Source organism: Pteropus medius, unplaced genomic scaffold (genome assembly GCF_902729225.1).
Source record: "Pteropus medius unplaced genomic scaffold, Ma_sr-lr_union100, whole genome shotgun sequence".
Lineage (NCBI taxonomy): Eukaryota > Metazoa > Chordata > Mammalia > Chiroptera > Pteropodidae > Pteropus > Pteropus medius.
In genome coordinates, this window is record NW_024348530.1 from 328,074 (window position 1) to 347,114 (window position 19,041).

Consider the following 19,041-nt stretch of genomic DNA (forward strand, 5'->3'; position numbering starts at 1 on the left):
ACCAACAATATGCTAGAAAAAAATAGATAAAAGGTAGGACCAGACAATTTGCATAAAGAGAAATAAAAATGATGTATTGTAAACATGAAAAATATCAATCTCACTTATTATAGAAGAAATACATATTAAATAACTTTAAGATAACACTTTTCACCTATGAGATTGGAAAGGATCAGAAAGTTCACAATACTCTGTACTGGGAACAATCAAGGGAATCAGGCAGTTTCAGCATTGTTGATGTGAGTTTAAATTGGTACACTCTTAGTGAACTAAGTCAGACAGAGAAAGCAAATACTGTATGATCACACTTATATGTGGAATATTTTGAAAAACCCACAAAACTCATAAAAACAGAATAGATTGGTGTTTACCAGAGGCGAGGTATGGGGAAAATGCGTGAAGGTGGTCAAAAAAACTTCCAGTTATAAGCACTGGGGATGTGATGTACAGCATGGTGACTATAGTTAACAACATTCTATTGTATATTTGAAAGTTGCCAAGATAGTAGATCTTAAAATTTCTCATTACGAGAAAAAAAATCATAGCTATGTGAGGTGATGAATGTTATCTAAACTTGTGATAATCATGTATGTGTGTGTGTGTGTATGCATTATGTTGTACACCTTAAACTTATGCAACATTATATGTAAATAATATCTCAATAAAACTGGGAAAAAAGAAGAAGACAAGTACTACTGCAACCAAGAAATAAATGTATAGCATAAATTGGGATAATTTGAGACAACGAAAACAGAAAAGGAGTGGGGTAAAGATCCAAATTCTTTAAGGGGAATGGAGATAATGTGCACACAGAAGAAAAAAAAAAGACTACTCTGTGTGTGTATAAATATAGATATATATTATTCCTTACTAAACTTAATGGTAACCACACCCAAGTAATCCAGAAATGAGACACATAGCATGAAACAAGAGGGAATGGAGGGGAAAAAAATAAATAAATAAAACACCACCAAATTCAAAAAAAAAAAAAAGACAGAAACACGAGGACAAAGAAAAAATGGAGACGCTGAGTTCCAAAAGATAAAATGTCAATAAGAAAACCTCATATTTCAATAACCACCCTAAATGTAAATGGACTGAACTCACTAATAAAAAGGCACAGAGTATTAGATTGGATCAAAATACAAAACTCAATTATATGCTACCTTCAGGAGACACATTTCAGTTCCAAAGAGAAATATAGACTCAAAATGAAAGTGTGGAAATTGATAATCCGAGGAATTGGCATCCAGAGAAAAATGGGTATAGATATACTTATATCTGATGAAACAGACTTCAAGATAAAAAAGGTACTGAGAGACAATGATGGATGCTTGATAATGGTAAAGAGAACCATACATCAAGAAGACATAACACTTAATATCTATACTCCCAATTAGGGTGCAAAAAATATATAAAGCAAGTACTAAAAGGACTAAAGGGAAAAACTGACAAACACACAATTATAGTAGGAGAACTAAATACCCCACTGTCAGAGATTAATAGATCATCCAAAAAGAAAAGCAATAAGAAAATAACATTCTTAAATGATACATTAGGCCAAGTAGACATAATCAACATTTACAGAGCTTATCATCACAAAATAGCAGCTTATAAATTCTTCTCCACTACACATAAACATTCTTGAGGATAGACTATATGTTGGGACACAAAACTAGCTTCAACACATTTAAGATTGAAATCATACCAAATATATTCTCTAACCATAATGCTTTGAAACTAGAGATTAACTGTAAAAAGAAAGCAGGAAGAACCACAAACACATGGGGATTAAACAACATGCTATGAAAGAATGACTGGGTCAGAGAAGAAATAAAGAGAGAGATCAAGTGATACATAGAAATGAATGAGAATGAAAGTACAACATATCGAAACTTTTTGGCACACAGCAAAAGTGGTAATAATAGGAAAGTTCATATCATTACAGGCCTATCTCAACAAACAATAATGAGCCCAAATAAACACCAAAGATTACATCTTAAAAAATTAGAAAAAGAAGATGAAATGAAGCCCAAAGTTAGCAGAAAGAAGGAAATAATCAAAATTATATTAGAATTAAATGAAATCGAGAACAAAAAGGCAATAAATAAAAATAATGCAACAAAGATCTGGTTCTTTGAGAAGATTAACAAAATTGACAATCCCCTGGCCAAAGTCATTAATGAAAAAAGAATAAGGACACAAATAAACAAAATTAGTAATGAAAGAGAAGTTACAACAGATACCACTAAAATACAAAGAATCATACAAGAATACTATGAAAAATTATATGACACTAAATTTAATAACCTAGAAGATATGGACAAGTTCTTAGAAATATACAGCCTTCCTAGACTGAATCACAAAGAAGTGGAAAATCTAAATAGACCAAGCAGCAGTATGGAAATGGAAACAACCATGAAAAACCTGCCAAAAAGTAAAAGGCCAGGACCAGATGGCTTCACCAGTCAATTCTATCAAACATTCAAAGAGGATTTAATACCAATTCTCAAACTCTCCTAAAAAATTGAAGAAGAGGCAACACTTCCTAACTCATTTTATAAGGCCAATATTACACTGAGACCAAAACCTGGTAAAGATAACAGGAAAAAAAGAAAACTACAGGCCAATATCTCTCAGGAACACGGATTTAAAATCCTAAATAAGATACTAGTGAACCGAATACAACGACACATTAAAAAATTATATACCATGTCAAGAAGTTTTCATCCCAAGGGCACAGGGAAGGTTTAACATATGCAAATCGATTAGTGTGATACACCACATACACAAAATAAAAAAAAAAAATCATATGATTAATATCAATAGACACAGAAAAAGATTTTTAGAAAATATGGCATCCATTTATGATTAAAACACTTAATAAAAAGGGAATAGAAGGAAAGTACCTCAAAATAATAAAGGCCATATATGACAAACCCTCAGCTAATATTATATTTAACAGTGAAAAACTGAAAACCTTTCCTCTAAGATCAGAAATAAGACAAGGTTGTCCACTATCACCACTGTTATTCAATATAACACTGGTCGTCTTAGCAAGTGCAATCAGGCGAAAGAAAGAAATAAAAGGCAGCCAAATAGGAAATGAAGTCAAACTCACTATTTGCAGATGACATGATTCTCTACATAGAAAACCCTAAAGACTGCACCAACATGCTACTAGAAATAATAAACAAATACAGTAAAGTTTCAGGATACAAAATCAATGTTCAAAAATCCCTATCATTCCTATACTCTGATAATGAATTGTCAGAAAAAGAAAAAAAATCCCTTTTGCAATTGCAGTAAAAAAAATTCTTAGGAATAAACCTATCAAAACATGTGAAGGACCTATACACTGAAAACTATATGATATTATTAAAAGAAATCGAAGAAGACATAAAGAAATTGAAAGATATTCTGTGTCCTTGGATTGGAAGAATCAACATAGTTAAAATGACCTTAAAAAACAAACAAACAAACAAACAAACAAAATGACTTTATTGCCAAAAATATTACACAGATTTAATGCAACCCCCATCAAAATCCCAATGACATTCTAAAAAACAAGAACAAAAATTCATTAGATTTGTATGGAAGTAGAGAAGACCCCGAATAGCCAAAGCAATGCTGAGAAAAAAGAACAAGATCAGAGGTAATCCTCGGCGTGACTTCGAATTATACTACAAAGTGATGATAATCAAGTGGCATGATATGGGCAGAAAAATAGACACACAGACCAGTGGAATTGAGAGTCCAGAAGTAAACCCATGTTTACATAGGGAAATAATTTTTGTCAAAAGAGCCAAAAACATATAGTGGAGAAAGGAAATCTCTTCAATAAATGGTCCTGAGAAAACTGGAAAGCCACCTGCAAAAGAATGAAAATAGGCTGCTGTCTATCACCACACACCAAAAGTAATTCAAAATGGATTAAGGACCTGAATATAAGACTTGAAACAATAAAAAGCATAGAAGAAAATATAGGAACTAAAGTCAAGGATTTTATGAATTTGATCTCAAAGGCAAGGGAAGTAAAAGCAAAAATAAATGAATGGGACTACATCAAACTAAAAAGCTTCTGCACAGCAAAAGAAACCATCAACAAGGCAAAGAGACAATCATGTGAATGGGAGACTATATTTGACAGCCTTCTCATTTTCTGCCAAATAGATCAAACCACACTTTTAACAATGGTGGCAGCACAGCTTCTTCAGCAATACCACCTTGATTTATAGCTTGTTTGTTCCAATACTCCTCCAGCTACATTAGGAGCCAAAAGTAGAGGGGTAGAAGCTGGCCCCAAACAGGGAAGTGAAGCCCCTAAAAATGAGAGCAGTCTGCAGGTTTTGGACATGGCACCAGCCTGGGACTGCTCTGACTGGCTGAGAGCCCCACACTCTCCAAATCCTGGATAGTGCTGGCCGGGTGAGTTCTAAGCAATTTTCATGTATAAATTCATCGAATCCCCACCACAGGAGTACGTTATTTTCATTTTAGTTGTGAGGAAACTGAGGATCATATAGGTCAACTGACTTTCTAAAGGTCATACAGCCAGGAAGTGACAAAGTTAGTATTTAATCAAAGCTAGGCCTGACTAGAAAGCCCACAGATGAATCTCTAATTAATACTGTCTATTTTCCTGGTAAGTGCAACTTTTCCTAATAATGAGACCAGAGAGAAACATATATTCCATGGGTTTTTGTAGAGCAAATAATAAATGTCCTGAAAAAAAACATCTTTACTATAAACGCAATGACAAATTTCATTGAGCTTATCATGATAATTTATAACCATCCAAGTTAATATTTGTAGCGAATGAGTTCTTAGGTGCTTGAAACAATGTGTTTTAAGTGGATCAAACACACTTCCCTCTATCTGCTAACATGTTAATCTGGCAAGAATAATTGCACCTCCCTTTTTTTAGAGAAGTCTGACGCATCACAAATTCTGAATTATTGGAGCCGAATCTCTGACACATTAAAAGTGGCAAGGCTCATTTAGACTTAATTATTTATTCTGGATAGGATCATGTATGGCAGTCTTCGAATGTTGTGCTAGATTCAATACTGAAGTCAAATAGTGGAAAATAATTGCTGAGCAGCCTGACTAAATTTTAAATTTAGTTATGCTAGCGTGCTGTGAATTTGGTTGTGAACAAATCAACCAAGTACCCCCACCACCTGCCTGTCCCCATCTCATTTGCCCTACTAAATTCTTATTCATCTCCTAATTGGGGCCTTTAAGCCCAGAACTTCTATATGGAGGATACCTTAATGATGACTGTTCAATGAAAGTGATAAGAAAGAAATGGATCTTTTCTCAAAATCTAGAATTATCTGATTATGTAAGATTCAAAATTGAGATGAGCTACCATTAAATTATAACATTATAGCACTTTGATGTCTGGGTTTGTTCATTTCAGGAAGCACTAGTCACTAGTCATTCATATACAGAACTGGGAAGGAGGCAGGGGAAACAGGTGGCCTATTACTATATCCATTAGACAAGAGATTTATGAATTACATATCCATCTTGAGGCAATTAGGCTGATCGATTTTTTTCTCTTATGACTTCATTGTAAACTCCTGACAATAAAGCAATTATAAAGTAAGTATCTTAGAATTTATCTAAGATATGAAAGCCAAATGACTTCCCATTCACTTGAAGTAAAGTGGACCCCTATCCATCTTTCCTTTGACAGATTCAGTACTTCCAAGACAAATTCACTGTTCTAAAAGATGTGTAAATATAAGAGGTTTAATGTATGAATGGCAAGTAAAATAGGTGAGACAATTTGTTTCAATTGCTAAATTGTTTGTTGATTTTATTTTTAATTAATTAATTTATATTTTTATGGTGACACTGGTTAACAAAATCCAATGTTTCAGCTGAACATTTTAACAGTAAGCCATATATATTTACATTGTGTTCACCTCCCATAGTTAGATTTGTCACCACATATTTGACCCCATTTACCCCATGTACCTCCCCCTTCCCTTCTCACATCTGGTAAGCACTAGTCTATAGTTCATGTCCATGAGTCTCTGTTTATCCTGTTCGTTTGTTGCTTTTAGGTTTATATCCCACATATAAATGATATCATGTGATTTTCAACTTTTTCTCTCTGGCTTATTTAGCTTGGCATGATTATCTCGAGGTCCATCCATGTTATCGCAAATGGCAGTATTTCATTTCTTCTTATGGCTGAGTAATATTCCATTGTATATATGTACCACAGCTTGTTTAGTTAATCATCTATTGTAGGACACTTTGGTTGTTACCATGTCCTGGCCACTGTGAATAATGCTGCTTGAACATCGGTGTGCAAATATCTTTTTGCATATGAGTTTTCAAGTCTTTGGTGTAAATACCCAGTAGAGGAATTGCTAGTTCATATAGTAGATCAATTCTTAGTTTTTTGAGGAATCTCCATAATCTCCATACTGTTTTCCACAGTGGCTGTACCAATTTGCAGTCCCACCAGCAGTGTATGAGGGTTCCTTTTCCTCCACATCCTCCCCAACATTTGTTATCACTTGTTTTGTTGATTACAGCTAGCTAACAGGTGCGAGATAGTATCTCATTGTGGTTTTGATTTTCATTTTCCTAATAGCTTGCAATGTCAAGCATCTTTTCAAATATTTGTTGGCCATTTGTATGTCTTCTTGGGAGTAGTGTCTGTTCAGGTCCTCTGCCCATATTTTGATTGGATTGTTTGTTTTGTTGTTGTTGTTGTTATTGAGTAGTATGAGTTCTTTGTATACTTTGGATATTGGCCCTTAATGGAGGCATTGCTTGCAAATATATTTTCCCATTCAGATGGTTTTCTCTTTACCTCGTTGATGGTTCCTTTTGCTGTGCAGAAGCTTTTTAGTTTGATGTAATCCTATTCATTTATTATTTATTTTTGTTTTTACTTCCCTTGCTTTTGAGGTCAAATACATAAAATCCTTTTTAAGTCCAAGGTCCATGAATTTAGTTCCTATGCATTTTATTGTTTCAGGTCTTATATTCAGGTCCTTAGTCCAGTTTGATTTAATTTTGGTGTGTGGTAATAGACAACAGTCTAGTTTCATTCCTTTGCAGGTGGCTTTCCAGTTTTCCCAGTACCATTTATTGAAGAGTCTTTCCTTTCTCCACTGTGTGTGTGTGTGTGTGTGTATTTTCTTTTTTTGTTTTTGTTGAAAATTATTTGCCCATATAAACATGAGATTAATTCTGGACTCTCAGTTCTGTTCCACTGGTCTGTGTGTCTGTTTTTCTACCAGTACCACGCCATTTTGATTATTGTCACTTTGTAGTATAATTTGAATTCGGGCAGAGTGATCCCTCCAGTCTTGTTCTTCTTTTCTCAGCATTGCTTTGGTGATTCAGGGTCTTTCGTGCTTCCATAAAAATTGGATGAATTTTTGTTCTGTTTCTTTAAAAAAATGCCACTGGGATTTTGATGGGGGTTGCATTAAATATGTATAATGCTTTAGGTAATATGGTCATTTTAAGTGTGTTGACTCTTCCGATACAAGAACACAGAATATCTTTCCATTTCTTTGTATCTTCGTTGATTTATTTTAATAGGGTCTTATAGTTTTCATTATATAGGTCCTTCATTAGATTTATTACTACATGTTTCATTAGATTTTTTACTAGGTATTTTATTTTGTTGCAATTGCAAAAGGAATTATTTTTTCCACTTCACTTTCTCACACTTTATTATTAAGTATAGGAACACTATGGGTTTTTGAACGTTGATTTTGTATCCAGAAAATTTACTGTATTTGCTTATTGTTTCTAGCAGTGTTCTTGTGGAATCTTTAGGGTTTTCTATATAGATAATCATGTCATCTGCAAATAGTGACAGTTTGACTTCCTCGTTTCCTATGTGGATGCCTTGTTGTTTGTTGGTTTAAAAAAATAAACTCTAATTCTTTCCCGCCAATTTTTTTTCAATTAAAAACTGGTAGAGGTGCTAACAGGATTTTGAACACTTACTATGTACCAGGATCTGTATAAAATATGCTATGAATATTATTACATTTAATGCATGCAGCTCTAAAAGTTATGATCATTATCTCTATTGTATAAATGTGAGAACTGAGACCAAGAGAGGTTATGTAAGTGATCCAAGGTCATGCAGCTAGAAAATGGCTGAACCAGGATTTCATTCCAGACAATCTAATTCTGAAGTTACTACTCTGCTATATCATCTGTGGCAGCACAATGCCAAGATATTTGGGAGGATAAGTAAAAAGCAATTCCTAATCTGAATACTGATGTTGTAAATCAAATATCTAATAGTATGTTGAGGAAGACTGAATAGGATCAGGACTAAAAATATGATAAGATCCCTATATTTAATCAAAGGTCAGAAGTCAGAACATGGGGAAAAGGCAGAGTATTCTGGAAAATAAGAAACTGGTCAACAAAGAACCAGAATCTAAGACCTACTGTTTTCAGTCAAGTAAGTCTAGATCAATCACATGTTATGTTATTAGTTTCTAAATAATGCCAAATGCCCAGATGGCTCCATGTGCATTGATGTATGGTTATGAATATCCAGATGCTTGATATCATGTAGGAAATTTATCTTGATGACTAAATAAAATCCAGCTTTTTACCTAATATGTTGATACACAAAGGTACTGACTAATATAGCCATAAGATTTATCATTATGACTCAGATATACTATATGTCAAATATCCTCTTTCAAACCAAACAATTCCCTATACCAAAAGCTTGATAACACTGCCTATAGGCATGCTATCATCACAGAATAAAGTTACAACTCTTAGTCCTGAGTTTTGAATTTAATTAAAATGCTTTGATGACTCTCCATGTACTGAATTACTTGATTTAATATATATTAGGGATATAAATTATTAAGGCTATATGAAAACAGCCAAGTCTAGAGTTGTTGAGAGGATAAACTGTGATAATATATGTTAAAGTGCTGGTCAATAGTAAATGCTAAAAATGGAAAAATTAAAATTGATTTACTGAAATTTCAACAAATCATGCATGCATCCTATGGGCCAGTGGGCTGTAGTTGTCTATGCAACTACTACCAAGTGACCTCTTGTCCTACTTGGTGGTGAGGATGATTTACATCAGCAAGACACTTGTAGCTTCATGATGTGCACCTAAACATCAAATGATTGATTATTTTCTTTAAGTGTCTTGGGATCATATAATTTCAGTTAGAAAGCAAGTCACAGTCTATTAGCTCTTCCCTGGTCACATTTTGTTATTGTCCTTGTGGTCATTGCTGCTTTCCAATGACCATGTGAGTACCTGACCCATTTAATGCAACTGGCATCACCCAGATGCCCCAAACTTGAATTCCTTTGCTCTGTTAGAAATAACTATAATAGAGAAACTCACAGGTTTAGCATTATGGGATCAACTCAGTAGAAACTAATGGAGAAGTCAAAGCAGTTGCAGTTTTAGCAAGCACAGTATCATAGTCACATCCCTGATTTACAAATGTCCCTTCAATTCATTTGGGCTCAAACAATTACCTTTGTACTCACTGAGTATTTTCCCACTTTAAGTTCTACATGACTCTGTAACTAAATATCTGTATGTGTTTGTGTCATTTAAGGAAATGGGGATGGGGTACAAACTGATTCTTCAAGAAGAAAAAATACATGGCACAATTTTAAGTTTAAAAAAGGTTAAATGCACAATCTTGACTGTGTTCTGGTTTTAAAGTATTCACAGTGGCCAAGACATGGAAATAACCGAAGTACCCTTCGATAGATGATTGGATAATGAAGATGTCGTACATATATAAAATGGAATATTACTCAGCCATAAGAAAAGGTGATATACTTCCATTTACAACAAAATGGATGGATCTTTAGAATATCATGCTAAGCAAAAAAAGTCAGACAGGAGAAAAGGAGAAAATATGATTTCACTCATATGTGGGATATAAAAACTGAAAGTGACAAATGAACAAGACAAAAAAAACTCATAGACACAAACAACAATTTAATGGTTACTAAAGGGAAAGGAGGGCAGGGAAAGGGGAGGTAGATAAGGGTAAAGGGGGTCAAATATATGGTGATGGAAGGAAATTTTACTTTGGATGGTGAACACAAATTACAATATATATATGACATATTATTGAACTGTACACTTGAAAACTATATAATCTTATTAACCAATGCCACCCCAACAACCCACAAAAAAGATAAGATAAGATAAGATAAGATAAGATAAGATAAGATAAGATAAGCTGAGATAAGATGAGATAAGGTAAGGTAAGGTAAGGTAAGGTAAGGTAAGGTAAGGTAAGGTAAGGTAAGGTAAGGTAAGATAAAGAAGAACTGAAGGCTTTGGGGATAGTTTTCGTATGCAGCTGACAGACTCAAGATGGTCTCATTTTTATAAATCAAATTTGACAGGTGATTAATCTGTAATATGTACTAATTAAAATGCTTTGGAAAACAATTTCAAAAACTATATTAAAACACAGCTGAAAAGCAATATTTGAAAATTACCTGAGCATGAGCATCTCTAAATGCAAATGATGACACCCACTCATTGACAAATGAGATGTAAGCAATATGGGTAAAAATAAAGATTATTCTTATTCACAATGATGAAAAGGTAAATGGAATGATCTATTCCAGACACTTAATTTTTATAGCACTATTGGGTCCTCAATTAAAAGCTTTATAACTAGAGCAGCTCTCATCAGGGAGAGCAATCATTACATAGTGTATAATAAAAGGAACCTAGTCAGGCAGACTGGTTACATCAGCCATCAGGACAACTGCTACTATTGGTTAAGTTACCTGGTACATTACATCAATGTTTTCAGACAATTCATAACTGATCAACTTCCAAATGGTTTCCAGAGAAGTGTGAATTTTCGAACAAAATAGAGTGTAGTTTTCTAGAATGTGTTTAAAGTGAAAACCAGAATTCTGTTGTCAAATAGGTGTCGAAAAATTCTGGTTTAAATAAAGTAAAACCTTTTTAATTTTAATTAATAAGACTTTAATATTCATTGTGAATTGAAAACCAAAACTGTCTCCTTTCACACTTAGTCTGGACTCAGAGAGCCAAAATTGCACCTTGCTGTCTATACTAAAATGGCTTTGCTTTTTTATTTTCTTCATTAGCATTTCTTTCCTCTTCCAGAACTGTCAAAGCAAATGGTTTGATTGTTCATTACAAGAAAGTCCTGAAAGTCCCACCAACTCTTCAGTGGAAAGCATCCAACAGACAGTTTGAGTCCTAAGAGTCTGAATCCTCCCCTCAAAATTCACAAGTTGCTGCTTCCACCAGTTCTGGATGGTTGTATCATGATTCTTAGCCAATCCTAGTCAAACCTCCATGTTGAAATACCCACCATAAGCTGAATATCCAATTCTTAATCAATTCTGTCCTTACCTTCCCCACTTGGAGACACAGTCAAAGCTTTTTGAAGGAATGTGTCTAAACAATAAACCCAACTTTGTCTTATCTACAATTGTGGTTGGTGATATTTAGGGAGACTTCATGATAGAATCTTCTAAAGGGTAATATAGAGCACTACTTTCTAAATGTATTTGACCCTTCGACATGTATGCATATACAGGTACATGAATGCATATATGTATGTGTCTGTAAAACACCTCACATTGAAGCTCTTTTAGAAAAGCTGTTAGAGTGGACAGAATCTTGCACTAATATCAGGGAATCTGTGTTCCTGTTTCTATTCTAACTAGCATTCTTTGGGTAAATCTCTGCCCTTATCTGGGCTTTAACTTTCCTCACCTGTAAATCAAATGATAGGACTGGATGATCTCTGAAGATATGGTTGATTGCTAATCTTTTTTTTTTTTCTACGAGGGCACTCATGGTGAAAAATGTACAGATGTCTGAGTTGTAACATAAATAAGGCAGGTTGTAGATTATAAACAATTCCTGGCATGTTAGCATTTATCTCTCGCTCAAGAATAAGATAGAAATGTAAGCCAGTGAGTGATGTTATTACAAGGCCATACTTGAATCTATTTACATTTTTTACTAGTAGCCAAGTACTGGAAATACGTCACTAGTAAATAGTAACCTGGAGGCTGAGAACTACTGGTTTGAAACAAATTGGATCTGTGACTATAATATATCCAAGTAGTGTCAGGAAGAGCTACACTAATCCTAGAGAAATTCACAGAAAATAAATCTATTTTTCTTCTTTTAATAAATGTAATAATTGATTTTCTAAATCAATACATACCACATAGCTTTCTAAGGGAATCATAGCTGAAAAAATAAAATTCATACAATACTTGGTACTGATCTCAATTCTGGCAAATGCACAGCAACTCGTGACGACTGTTAAATGGAGCTTTGTAAACTCATTGCTCCTAATATTTTTCTGGACTGATGATTGAACACCTTCTCATTTGTAGGGTACTTTAATATTAAGTTAATTATTCCAATTTACATTTGTATAGCCTTTTACATTTTGTTGTACTCTTTTGCTTATATTCTTACTGAATCCATACAATAACTCTGAGATGTTGGTGAAGTTGGTGGTTATTTCCCTAATTTTAGAGATGGAGAAAGAGTTTCATAGAAGTAACTTTCTTAAAGTTACACAATAGAAGATCCAGGAGTCCAGCACAGATTTTCAGATTCCAATTCTTTATCTTTCTCCCCTAGAAATTTCTCTGTATCCTCACTCTTTAAGTACCAAAGACTTGTTAAATTCAATGGCCTTTTGATTTGTTTTTTCTTCTTTACTTTGTTTTTCTTTCTTCATCTTTTCATTCATTCAACAGATATTCAATGTTTGTTTATTCTTCCTTGATTTTTCTACCTCATTTGACATGTTAAGCATTCCTTTCTCCTTGTTCTCTCACAGTTTTGTGCTACTTGTCTGTCCTCTTCTCTGATTTTCTTTCCCTTCAGACCCTCTAAAGAATGTGTTTTCTTAAACTCTGACCTTGACATTCTTCCATTATTTTTGTGTACTTTGCCCTCTGGCAATTTCATTTTACTCTAAGGCTTCAATTATTATATCTGTATGGATATCACCTAACTCTCTTTCTCTAATACGAGAGTACAGATTTAATGCTATGGAATTTGAATAAAGTAGCAATTGCTTTCAGATTTTATTTTATTTTATTTTTTTTAAGGGATGATAAAATGAGAATCAAAAGTTTTCTGGTGGGGAGGTACCTTTTGAGCAGGACTTTAAATTCTGGAGTAGGATTTGAATATACAGAAATGGTAGAAAAAGTTTTCCAATATAGGAAACAAGTTGAACAAAAACACATTGGTGGGAAATGATACAGCGTGTGTGAGAAACAGCAAGCATTTTAATTTGCATCATAAAATGAATAATGAAGGACTGAGAATTAATGCTTCCTAAGAATTGGAAGGGTATTTTAAGTGAGTCATGGGAGTTTTCACTGTATTTAAACTAAAGATACTAGAAGGACCACCAGATTGAAACATACAGTAGGGAGCTATATATATGAAATTGGAACTGGAGAGAAATTTCACCACCACATTTACAGTATTACGTTATTACATGCCATCCAGTTAGTTTGGACTCCTGGCGACCTAAGAGTGAGTAAACAGTCTCATCACAGGGTTTGCAACATAAGACAAATAATAAAGATAATGATTGACAAAAAAAAAATGCAGCAATAATTTACCTTTGCCTTCTGCATAGTGTTTGGGTCCAACCCATATGTGCTTGGGTCCACAGTGTCGGTAATCACCAAATGTCTATGAAGTATAAGCTCCCTGTGGGTACAGTATTATACCTGGTCATTATTTAGTTTCTTGAGATAATGATCTGTGGACATTTCATATCCCCATCCTCAGCATTTAGTGTGGTACCCTGGAGTCAGTAAAGGGATAAATGATGTTTACTTAATTTCTGGCAACATTGCCTTTCTAAACACTCCTGATCTCTGATTTCTATGACGTTACACAGATATTTCTTGTGTCCAGTGGAAAGAACTCTAGTCTAGAACCCAATTTCAAGTGTTCTATTAATATCATCCTAACTAGTCCCATTATATCTCTTCGATGCCTAGACTACAGTTCAACACTCCAATCTGGGTGAGGTGCCCACCCTCTGAACTACTTTAGGACTCTGTGCACATCTCTATCGCACAACTTTTCACTATGCACTCAAATTCTTCATCTACGTGTCTATGTCTTCTACTGAGCTGTGAGACCCTTCCGGAAAAAGACTATGCATTTTACTTCTATATCCCCAGGCATGTGCCTAGGACACAGTAGGCACTGAAAATATCATCTAGTGAAAGTAGAAATAATTGTTGTAAAGTTTGTTTTAAATATCACTACTCACTCTTGCACTTATTGAATTTGTTTCCTATGTGCATGACCCTCTAGTATAGTTTGGTATCAAATGGATTCTGTCCTGAAATAGCTTTTCATTTACTAGAGGGGATGTGATGTAATGTGTACAAAAATTATATATATAATATATATTCGTTGACCTTTTAGTTTGTGTGTGTGTGTGTGTGTGTGTGTGTGTGTGTGTGAGTGTGTGTGTGTGTGCCTGTTCCAAGCAGGTGCTTTCGCTGCCCTCTAAAAGTCTTTCATTGCAGTTTGACATCCTGGATACTCAATACCTGGATGATTCCTGACTTCTCCAGATGTCATACCATCTTGTAATTATGGGCTAAGTCTCCCCTGTGTTCTAGAGATGCTGTCAAAGTCAACTCTGAATAACTTACTGTGACTTTTGAAAACAGTACAGCAAGTTCAGAATGATAGATTAAATGAAAAATCCCTGCCCAGTGCAAGAAGAATAAAGTTTCTTCTTGCCAAATCACTGCTGCTTGGGTTATTTTAGTCAAAATAAAGAATATGCACTCGTTGAGAACATGGTCTGGCTGGGGAAAAGCACCACAAACAGCTGTCCCCAGACCCTGAATCACATCTTTAAAAAAATATTTGAGCCATCTTATTTATTCATATTCATTCCCACTCCTTTCCCTGAGTTGTGGGCTTTGAACTCTCAAAAAACTTCCTTACATCTTACAAACTTCTAAACCCTACTGACGACCTCTCAACTTCTGTAGGAATAGATTTTCTGCAACTCCAAGTACAGCTCAGAATATGCTCTTGTCACATATACTAAAGTAAGTCACAAGGATAAGTGTACAATTCTTACAGGTTTATATGATATTTTCTATTTATTTTTTTCAGATAAGCTAGATCCATTTCCCTAAAGCCAAGTCACGAAGCAAATGTCAAGAGATTCAGATCATAGCTGTTCCATGCCCCCATTCCTCTTGATCACAAGTTCCCAATTTTCTTTTCAACAACAGGAATCTCTGCCAAGTCAAGACATTCTCATTTAATAGCCCAAACAAGTCTTTTCTTCCCTCTCTCCTGCTTTAAATATTCCAGGGATAGTTCAGATCCTTAGGACTCACTGAAGATCCCCTTGGTCACTCAAGCCTACAGTGAGTGAGTTCCCAAAACACTTATCAGCCATTGTATTCCAGTCATACTCCACCTTGCCAATCTCTGACTATTTGTTAAATTTGTATAAGACCTAAATGTCCAAAAAATACTTTAAGTCAAAAAATACTTAAAATCCTCACTGATCTCCCTCCTCAGTGGTGGAGCTGGCAAATGAGCATTCAAGAAGATGCTAGAGTAGTCCAAAGACAAACAGAGGTTTCTAACCTGGGATCCAAGACACTATGAATTTTCTAAAATTACAAGCATAATTTTCAGCTTATGGACATTATTTTCTCTGTAGTCTGCGTAGTTTCCATTTATTTCTGAAAATTATCTATGATCCCCAAAGAGTTAATAATTGTGGGGTTTATGTCTCCTGGCCTTATCAGGAAAGACTTGGTCTGTGGTTGTTTTCAGCTAAAAGGATGTTGTGATAAGTGGACATACATCTTTTATGACTTCTCAGGGAATGTGAAGGAGGAAATAGCTACAGATCCATGGATATCCTTAAAGAAAAGGACTGTGCTCAGAGCCTAGAAGTAGCATTATTATTATTGTTAGTATTTATTTTTGCATAATGACATGTTCATAGTGTTGGGGAATTTACAAAGCTCTTCTTATGCACCACCTCCATTCCTATTCTAACTCTGTCCTTTCTTCCATCTCTCCTGCTCCTTAACCTTGATTTGATTGATTTCTCTAGCATGATCTATCCTGAAGTCTGACAAAGGTTATCATTTTAAACAGATTAAAGCACAAATTTTGTTTGCAGTACCTTACTGGTGCAGCTGTTCTTTAAGAAATTTGGTTAGGAAGAACTGTAAAGCAAAATTTCTATTAACTTTTTACTTATTTTTTGTAGCTACTCCCATCCCAGTGTACAACATTAGTTTTTACTCAAAAGCCCCCATTAATTGCTCATTTTCAATTCATGGACCACCTTACATATTTCTGTGAAATCTCTGTTCGTATTTCTTAGCTACACATAGCATTGTGGGTTACAATGTAATGTCTATTTCTAACAACATTCTACATTCTACGTTCTTGGACTTTTGTAGTATTTGTTTCAATGTCTTTTAGCACATATGTCTTTTTTTTTTTTCTCTGTGCTCTGGCAGGCATCTTTCCTTTCATTTGGTAAGTGAATAAAGAAAAGCACAGAAAGCTCAGACAACTTGCTAAAGATCCAGCAGGGTTGGAAACAAAAATCTTTTCTTGCCCCACATGCCCCCAGATTACACCAAATCCCACTGCTTCTCCTGACTGAATAAATTAAGCACCGAGGTTCCAATGGTTATTGCTGATGAATGAAAAACTAGGATGGGTAGCTTTTTAAGGTCTTATCTAGTGAGAGAATCTTTGGTTAGTTGGTCAAAGCCTGAAGGTGGAAAATTAGCTGGACACCGATTCTTCTTAGGAAATATCCACTGATAGTAGATTGATGTTTGTTAAAACTGGGTGAATTTTGACTCATTACTTTTCTAACAACCCACAGACATACAGTTAGTAAACACTAGCTTTCCCTATACTATTGACATTTTGTATGATTTGATAGATAATCTAAATAAGATTTAATGGAGTCAGCTTAAACTTTTAAACATTGCTGGTTTCAATCTAGGGTACAGCTAGAAAGTTGAGTTTATACAGATGTCTGCCAGCTGTTCTGCTGTCCCCTATTTAATTCCATAATCACCTGTTACTGTCAATAGTAAAGTCATATTTTTTTCACTTTCTTCTTAAATTCTCATGAATTCTTTAAAGAATATCAGACACATGCCATAAGCAATGACTTAGAATTGTTACAAAGCCTAATATTTCACACAAATTAAGTGAGGGAAAGGATTAGAAAAGTGCTATATTGGTGCTTCTGACAAGAAGTGTACTTAGAGGTAATATAATCTCATCCCACACATCAAGTGACCTAAAACCTAAAGGTAATGAAATTGTCAGGTCCTGAATGAATTAGTTAATAATTTAAAAACTATTCACAGAACTGTTTAGAAAAAAATGAGATGTTATATTTTTGGAGGACAGCAATTCCTAGTCAAGAATAATATTCGGCCTTGGGTAGACCTTCCCTCTAAGGGCATTTGTTCAAGAAAATCCATTTTTTTTGCAATGAATAGAATTCAATAGATTCTTAAAAAACGACTTACACAAAATAATTGTATCAAATTACATAAGCACTACATTATTGAGTACTCCTGGCGTGTGTGTGTGTGTGTGTGTGTGTGTGCGCGCGCGCCCACATGATTTGAAAAAAAAATGCCCTATAAATCAATATAGGGATGGCTGAAACGTTTTTTTAAAAATTCCTTTGTCTGGTTCTTTTGATTATATGTTAGTAGAAAGTATAAAAAATATCAGGAACTGATGGAGTTTCTTCCCTCCGATTCGTTTGTGGATACTGTCTGATCCTAGTTTGAAAGATGACTCATTACTTGAGTTTTTGAAATTGTTCTCATCTACTAAATTTTATTCCTTTCAGTAAATGTCATTTGTCAAATACATAACAAATGTGATTTTATTTTTACACCTTGGTAAAACTTTCCACTTGAATAAATTCACAAATCAGGGGTGGGGGAAGATATTAGATAATGCAGTCTAATTCGGGGTCAAAAATATGGTTATTAATACTTCAATGGATTTGAAAAATTAAGAAATAAAAGCCATAGTTGAAGTACAACACTCCATGTCTCAAAAAGATACAGATAAAAGCTTCTTGCCTATAGGAAAATACCAGGAAAGTATTGCCTAGTAGACTCAGAGAAACAGCTCTGTTAGAATGGAACAAAAGACTCTGGAGCTATTTCTTACCACTCACCTGAGCTCAATAAGAAACCAGAGTCAAACAAAAAGGAAAAAAAAGTCCAGGACAAGATGGCGTCACTGATTAATTCTACCAAACACTTAAAGAAGAATATCATTGTTTCTCAAGCTCTTCCAGAAAAAAAGGAGGAATACTTCTAAACTCATTTTTATGAGGCCAGCATTACCCCAATACCAAAGCTAGCGAAAGATTCTATAAGAAAAGAAAATTACAGGTCAATATCCCTGATGAACATTGATGCAAAGTTTCTCAACAAAAATATTAGCAAACCAAATTCAGAAATACATTAAAAAGATCATACGACATAATCAAGTATATATTCGATGAGTGCAAGGAAGGCTCAACATCCACAAATCAATAAATGTGATATACATTAACAAAGTGAAAGATAAGAATCACATGATCACCTCAATAGATAACAGAAAAAAAATTGACAAAATTTAAAGTACTTTCATGATAAAAACTCTCAGGAAACTGTGTACTGAGGGACTGTTCCTCAACATAATAAAGGCCTTATATGACAAACCCACAGCTAACTTCATATTCAGTGGGAAAAGCTGAAAGCTTTTCCTCTGTCAGGAACAAGACAAGAATGCCCAGTCTTGCCACTTTTTTTCAACATAGTTTGTAGACATTCTAACCAGAGAAATTGGGGAAATAAAGAAATAAAGGACATCCAAATTGGAAAGGAGGAAGCAAAATTGTCTCTTTTTGAAGATGGCATAACATTATACGTTGAAAACCCTAAAGACTCCATAAA

General features: G+C 34.5%; 1 protein-coding gene and 1 pseudogene across 1 annotated transcript in view; both read right to left on the reverse strand.

Moving 5' to 3' along the window:
• Nucleotides 1-19,041, reverse strand: part of IL1RAPL2 (interleukin 1 receptor accessory protein like 2) — a 615,492-nt gene that overhangs the window by 247,826 nt on the left and 348,625 nt on the right. The window lies entirely within an intron of this gene.
• Nucleotides 4,156-19,041, reverse strand: part of LOC120616435 (small integral membrane protein 20-like) — a 33,480-nt pseudogene continuing 18,594 nt past the window's right edge.